This window comes from Aptenodytes patagonicus, chromosome 2 (genome assembly GCF_965638725.1).
Source record: "Aptenodytes patagonicus chromosome 2, bAptPat1.pri.cur, whole genome shotgun sequence".
Lineage (NCBI taxonomy): Eukaryota > Metazoa > Chordata > Aves > Sphenisciformes > Spheniscidae > Aptenodytes > Aptenodytes patagonicus.
Genome location: NC_134950.1, coordinates 7,744,717 through 7,752,495, shown reverse-complemented (window position 1 = coordinate 7,752,495; position 7,779 = coordinate 7,744,717).

Sequence of the window (7,779 nt, the reverse complement as noted above, 5' to 3'; positions counted from 1 at the left end):
AATCGTTCTTCTTCCGGGTCACTTGATAGAGAGGGTTTACAATCAGACTGTAATTTGGAATGTGCATTCTCCAAAAACCCACGACGCCTAAGAAAGCTTGTGTTTCCTTTTTGCTAGTTGGTGGAGACATGGCTGTTATTTTGTTGATCACATCCATTGGGATCTGACGACGTCCATCTTGCCATTTTATTCCTAAAAATTGGATCTCCTGTGCAGGTCCCTTGACCTTACTTTGTTTTATGGCAAAACCGGCCTTCAGCAGGATTTGGACTATTTCCTTCCCTTTTTCAAAAACTTCTCCTGCTGTGTTGCCCCACACGATGATATCATCAATGTATTGCAGGTGTTCTGGAGCTCCACCCTGTTCTAGTGCAGTCTGGATTAGTCCATGGCAAATGGTAGGGCTGTGTTTCCACCCCTGGGGAAGTCGGTTCCAGGTGTACTGAACGCCCCTCCAAGTGAAAGCAAACTGTGGCCTGCACTCTGCTGCCAAAGGGATTGAGAAAAACGCATTAGCGATATCAGTTGTGGCATACCACTTGGCTGCCTTTGACTCCAATTCGTATTGAAGTTCTAGCATGTCTGGCACAGCGGCACTCAGCGGTGGCGTGACTTCATTTAGGCCACGATAGTCTACTGTTAGTCTCCACTCTCCATTAGACTTCCGCACTGGCCATATGGGACTGTTAAAGGGTGAGCGGGTCTTGCTGATCACTCCTTGGCTCTCCAGTCGACGAATCAGCTTATGGATGGGAATCAGGGAGTCTCGGTTGGTGCGATATTGCCGCCGGTGCACTGTGGTGGTAGCAATTGGCACTTGTTGGTCTTCGACCTTCAGCAACCCCACAACAGAGGGGTCCTCCGAAAGACCAGGCAAGGTGGACAGCTGTTTAATTTCCTCCATCTCCAAGGCAGCTATACCAAAAGCCCACCGGTACCCTTTTGGGTCCTTGAAATACCCTCTCCTGAGGTAGTCTATGCCAAGGATGCACGGAGCATCTGGGCCAGTCACAATGGGGTGCTTCTGCCACCCGTTCCCAGTTAAACTCACTTCGGCTTCCAATACAGTTAGCTGTTGGGATCCCCCCGTCACCCCAGAAATACAGATGGGTTCTGCCCCTATATAGCTTGATGGCATTAGGGTACACTGTGCACCGGTGTCTACCAGAGCCTTATACTTCTGTGGGTCTGACGTGCCAGGCCACCGAATCCACACAGTCCAGTAAACCCGGTTGTCCCTTTCCTCCCCCTGGCTGGAGGCAGGGCCCCTCTAATCCTCATCACAGTACTCATTTCTCATTTCTTGTACGTACGGGTCAGAAGTTTCTTCATTAAGATCAAGAGTAAGATCAGCCCTTCTACTCTCTCTGGGGAACTGCCCGCTGGAAACTGGAGAAGCAATTTTCCTGGAAGAACCTCTTTCTGTGATTGTTTTCCCTTGCAATTCGCGTACCCGTGCCCCTAGGGCTGCGGTAGGTTTTCCATCCCACTTCCTCATGTCCTCTCCGTGGTCACGCAGATAAAACCATAGGGTGCCCCGTGGTGTGTACCCTTTATATTCTCTCTCTTGAGCAAAAGAACGCTGACTCCTAATAGCCGAGATACTGGTCCGTACAGGTGAGGAGTAGGACCTATCCTCTCTGAGTTGCTGGATCTCCCGGGACAGTTTTTCGGACAGTTTCTCCACAGCCGAGACGATGGAGGAAGAAAGACTTTCCTCGTATTGCCGGAGTTGACTAGCCAATTCATCCACTGTTTGTTCCTCTCCATCTTTCCAGGTCATCACTGCCAATGAATTGGCGTATGACGATGGTGAGCTCCTTATAAACTTCCGCCACATGGGTCGTGTGCGCTTGACTTCGTCTGGATCTTTGGATAGTTGTTTATTGTTCAGGTCACCATAAATCACCTCCAGCACAGCTAATTCTCTCAGAAACTGGATACCCTTCTCCATGGTGGCCCACTTGCTTGGGCGACATATGACATCTTCCTTAAAGGGATACCTTTCCTTCACGCTTGACAAGAGTCGCCTCCAGAGGCTGAGGACTCGTGTCCCTTTTCCAATTGCTTTATCAATGCCCCCTTCCCTAGAAAGGGATCCCAGCTGCTTGGCTTCCCTACCCTCTAATTCCAGGCTACTGGCCCCATTATCCCAGCATCGGAGCAGCCAGGTGACAATATGCTCACCTGGACGGCGGCTGAAATCTTTTCGTATATCTCGCAGCTCACTCAGGGATAGAGATCGGGTGGTCACTGCCTCGTTTATGAGTTCTTCCTCTTCCTCCTCCCCGATCAGCGGCCGGGTCTCCTCCTCCCGTTCTTGTGATGGCCCTTCTCCAGGGTACTCGTACAGTTCTTCCTCCGGTTCCCTTTTAGAAGAAGCTTCTTCCTCCCTTACTAAACGAGCCGACTTCCGCTTCCAAAATTTCTTCTTGTGTACAGGGGCGACTGATACCGGCACAGGCTGGTTCTTTGGTTCAGCCACAGGGCCTGTTGCCGGGGTTGGAGTGGTCGCAGTGCATGTCACCGGGGTTGGAGTGGCCGCAGTGCAAGTGCATGTCACCGGAGTCCGAGTAGCCGCAGGGCCTGTTGCCGGGGTCTGAGTGACTGCAGTGCAAGTGCATGTCACCGGAGTCTGAGTGGCCGCAGGGCCTGTCGCCGGGGTTGGAGTGGCCACAGTGCAAGTGCATGTCACCGGAGTCTGAGTGGCCGCAGGGCCTGTCGCCGGGGTTGGAGTGGCCACAGTGCAAGTGCATGTCACTGGAGTCTGAGTGGCCGCAGGGCCTGTCGCCGGGGTTGGAGTGGCCACAGTGCAAGTGCATGTCACTGGAGTCTGAGTGGCCGCAGGGCCTGTTGCCGGGGTTGGAGTGGCCACAGTGCACGTGCATGTCACCGGAGCCTGAGTGGCCGCAGGGCCTGTTGCCGGGGTCTGAGTGACCGCAGTGCATGTCGCCGGGGTCTGAGTGGCCTCAGTGCATGTCTCCGGGATTGGAGTGGCCGCAGTGCATGTCGCCAGGGTCTGAGTGGCCGCAGTGCATGTCGCCGGGGTCTGAGTGGCTGCAGTGCATGTCGCCGGGATTGGAGTGGCCGCAGTGCATGTCGCCGGGGTCTGAGTGGCCGCAGTGCATGTCGCTGGGGTTGGAGTGGCCGTAGTGCGTGTTGCCCGGGTTTGAGTGGCCGCAGGGCCTGTTGCCGGGGTCTGAGTGGCTGCACGGCCTGTCGCTGGGGTCGGAGTGGCTGCAGGGCGCGTTGCCCGGGTCTGAGTGGCCGCAGTGCGTGTCGTTTTACTGTCAGAGCCAGAGACCTTCCCTTCCCTTTGAGGGCACTGAATGGTGTTGAACAGGGCTCGGTAGGCATGGGCCAGGCCCCAGCACGTTGCAATGAGCTGCATCTCTCTGGAGTTGCCAGGGTGACAGCATACTTTTTCCAAATATTCTACTAACTTTTCAGGATTCTGCACTTGCTCAGGGGTGAAGTTCCAAAACACTGGGGGTGCCCATTGGCCTAGGTACTTGCCCATCTTGTCCCACACACCCTGCCACTCATAATTATTCAGCCTTGGTGCAGATCTCTGGATGATATTCTTAAATTGCTTACCAACTTTAGACAAAACCGAAACAGTATTCCCAAGAAGTATTAATAGAAGTATCTTAACTGCCCAAGGATGTTCAAAATACTGAAAAATTACTGTAATGAAGGAGGAAACATTATAGAAGAAGGTAGTGACCCTGCCATTCTGTATTTCCTCCGTAAAAAAACTCTCAGAAAAGTTACTGCAATTGCTAGTTGTCTCCACGAAATGATCTCCGTGGTACAGTAACGGCTTCATTGCGAAGTTTACATACCACACTAATGTCAAGGTCAATGTTCTAAAAACAAACCTCACAAGCGAGACATTACTATTCACTGCAGACCACAGCAAACTGCAAAACCCAACACCAATCTTTAACATGTAAAGCAGAAAAAAGAGCGCGATGCAGATTATACAAATCAATATTGAGAACAGAGAAACCAACATTGTGACCCACAACTACTAACAGATATAAGTTCTTTAATACGCTCCGGTTAACCTGTTATTATCTCAAACCCTTCGAGCCCCACGTTGGGCGCCAAAAAGGACTGTCGTGGTTTAACTTCAGTCGGCAACTAAGCACCACGCAGCCGCTCGCTCACTCCCCCCCACCCGGTGGGATGGGGGAGAGAATTGGAAGAGCACAAGTTAGAAAAACTCGTGGGTTGAGATAAAAACAGTTTAATAATTGAAATAAAATGATAATAATAATAATATGATGATAATAATAATAATACACAAAGCAAGTGATGCACAGTACAATTGCTCACCACCCGCCGACCGATGCCCAGCCAGTCCCCGAGCAGCGGCCCCCCCGGCCAGCTTTCCCCAGTTTATGTACTGAGCATGACGTCACATGGTATGGAATGTCCCTTTGGCCAGTTTGGCTGTGCCCCCTCCCAGCTTCTTGTGCACCTTCAGCCTTCTCAGTCGGTAGAACATGGGAAGCTGAAAAGTCCTTGGCTAGTGTAAGCATTACCTAGCAACAACTAAAACATCGGTGCGTTATCAACTTTGTTCTCATCCTAAATCCAAACCACTGTACCAGCTACTAGAAAAGAAATTAACTCTATCCCTGCCGAAACCAGGACACAAGGCCAAGTGCAAGGTCCTGCACCTGGGTCGGGGCAACCCCCAGTATCACTACAGGCTGGGGGATGAAGGGCTTGAGAGCAGCCCTGCCGAGAAGGCCTTGGGGGTACTGGTGGATGAAAAGCTGGACATGAGCCAGCAATGTGCACTCACAGCCCAGAAGGCCAATTGTATCCTGGGCTGCATCACAAGAAGCGTGGCCAGCAGGTCGAGGGAGGGGATTCTGCCCCTCTACTCTGCTCTGGTGAGACCCCACCTGGAGTACTGTGTCCAGCTCTGGAGCCCTCAGCACAGGAGAGACATGGACCTGTTGGAGTGGGTCCAGAAGAGGGCCACGAAAATGATCAGGGGGGTGGAACACCTCTCCTATGAAGAAAGGCTGAGAGAGTTGGGGTTGTTCAGCCTGGAGAAGAGAAGGCTTTGGGGAGACCTTATTGCAGCCTATCAGTACTTCAAGGGGGCTTCTAAAAAAGATGGCAGCAACCTTTTTAGCAGGGCCTGTTGCGACAGGACAAGGGGGAATGGCTTTAAACTAAAGGGGGGTAGATTTGGACTAGATATAAGGAAGACATTTTTTCCGCTGAGGGTGGTGAAACACTGGCCCAGGTTGCCCCGAGAGGTGGTGGATGCCCCATCCCTGGAAACATTCCAGGTCAGGTTGGACGGGGCTCTGAGCAACCTGATCTAGTTGAAGATGTCCCTGCCCATGGCAGGGGGGTTGAACTAGATGGCCTTTAGAGGTCCCTTCCAACCCAAACTATTCTATGATTCTATAACTATTTTTTTTAATTTTCATGATGATGAAAACCTGTTTTTCAAAACTTAAGAAAATCAGTGAAATATATATTTGCTTTAGATGTCCCCGTCAATATTATATATTGATTTAATTATTCTTTCACTGCTTCTTTCTTCCTATTTTCCCTGTCTTCCCTTTTCCCTTCTAATTCTGATTGCTGGGGAACCTGATAAAGTAAGGAAACAAAATTAAATTACTAAAAATTGTCACAAAGATGACCTGCCCACCTTCTAGTATTGTGGATTAGAAAAAGAGAAAAAAGGGGAGGTTATGATGGCTGTGGATCTGCACAAGCTTCTGGGAGCAGTGAGTCAAGCTGGTGAAGTACTGAAGCAAAAGCAGGGCATTTGTGTCAAGTATTTGGAAATGGGTGGGATCTTGGATGGCAATGGTTTCATTTTTTGTAGGATATATGAGTTAAGGAGTTTGAGGATTATGTGGGATTGTGGTTACCTGAAATTTAGAGGACATGGAGTCAGGTAAAGGAAAGAAAAATAAGGATTTCAATAGCATTTGGTTCAAGGCAGTACCAGCTTTTTGCAGGTTTAGAAAAAGACATTTGAAACCTGAAACAAAAAAGGGATCTGGAGGAGGTAATTTGTATTATATTAGCTCTGCTATCATAAATAATGAGGATCAAAGTTATTCTGGATACACAGAAGCAGATGCCAAAAGCCAATGTTTGCCCCAAAGAGGAGCTTGCCAACACAAAAAGCATAAAGACAGGAAGGATAGAGGAAGGACAAGCAATAATCTAATGTATTTTCATAGTCTGGCTGTATGCACTGTGTATCTGTCTGTCCTGCTACCCTTGTTAAAAAGCCACCTTCCTGACCCATGGGAATGGTGACATGCTGGGACAAAGCATGTATTTCCATGGCTAAGATTGTACAGTGAAGACTCAGGGGCATGGTTGTTCCATGCACCAGAAGATGTCACCAGTTTTGAATCATATCTGCCCATAAAAAGAGGAAGTTATGGCCTAGGAGTACATATAAACTCCTGTGCTTTAAAGGGAAGTATTCTCTTAATCTCCTCTGGGCTCTGAACTGCTCAAAATGAAAAACTGGCACCTAAACTGAAGGCAAGCAAAACACACAAAACTACCTATACTTCCACAGTGAAATAATGTACACTTGAATCATATTTACTGTTTTGATTTTATGTAGAGAATACACTTTCTCCATTTTTAAAGAATACTTAGTGACTAAAAGAAGCTCCTGAAGTAAACAAAAGCTATAGACTTAAGTGCTTACAATTCCTAAAGAATTATTCTTTTGAAGAGCAGCTAATAGTTTGAAAAGCCTCCTCTCTCTCCTTGTGCTTTGTAGGTAGTTTGAAATGACCCTCTATGCTCCTAAGACTTTCTCCTCACTTTCTGATGTTTTCCAAAGTGTGTCTAACCAACATGTGCTGCAGGACACATTTATCCACCATGAGTTACTCATTTACTGTAGTCATGTATGCAGGGAGATATTTGTCATTCACTTGTTGCTGAAGCCCCCAAAGCTTTCTACAAGGATGTGTCATTCAGTAGTGTAAAGGACCAGGTCACCAAAACCAGACTCCATCAGGAGACACCAATCCTCTTGTGTTTTCTGTTGTTCCAGCAAGCACATTTTTGGTCTTGATGCAACTCTCCATGGCTGAAGCTCTGCCCATACCAGTAGCATCATGAAGCAACATGCAGGATGTGCAAAGCAGAGGCTGAATGGTAGTGTTGAACATGGCCTTTTCTTTTGAGTACACTGGTGTAATCACACATGACGCATGAGATACGTAAGCCAGAGTAGTGAACGTGGTAGGAGGACCTGCCTCTGAGGTAAAAGGGATGGTGGACTAGCTCCATCCAGTACACAGGATGGACATGACCTGTCTGCTCCAAAAGATCTGCAGCTTGGCTAGTACAGAGATGAAAGGGTGTGTGCCTAGGAGTACAAGAAGTTATCTGGCCAGATTAACAAAGGCAGGAAACATATTGGAAAAGACAGCTTTTTGGTTTTCTTTGAAATATGTATTTGCCATACATTAACTGGGTGTAAAAGAGTAAGACAAAACCCCACAGTTCTTAACTACAATTCTCATCTGAAGACCTCCTCAGCTGCTTTAGCTTGTCTGTTTATTTACGAAGCTGACACCTTAGTTTCTTTTCCTACCCAAGGATGGCATGACCTGGAGAGTTCTTGGTGATTTTTTGTCTTTGGGTCCCTCTCTGTCATGCAGGATGGACACTCCTTCCTCTTCTCTGTGTACCTGGTCTATTCGGTCCTACATTGCCATCCCAGCTTTCTGTTTATCTTCACCTTAACTCTTTCCTGCC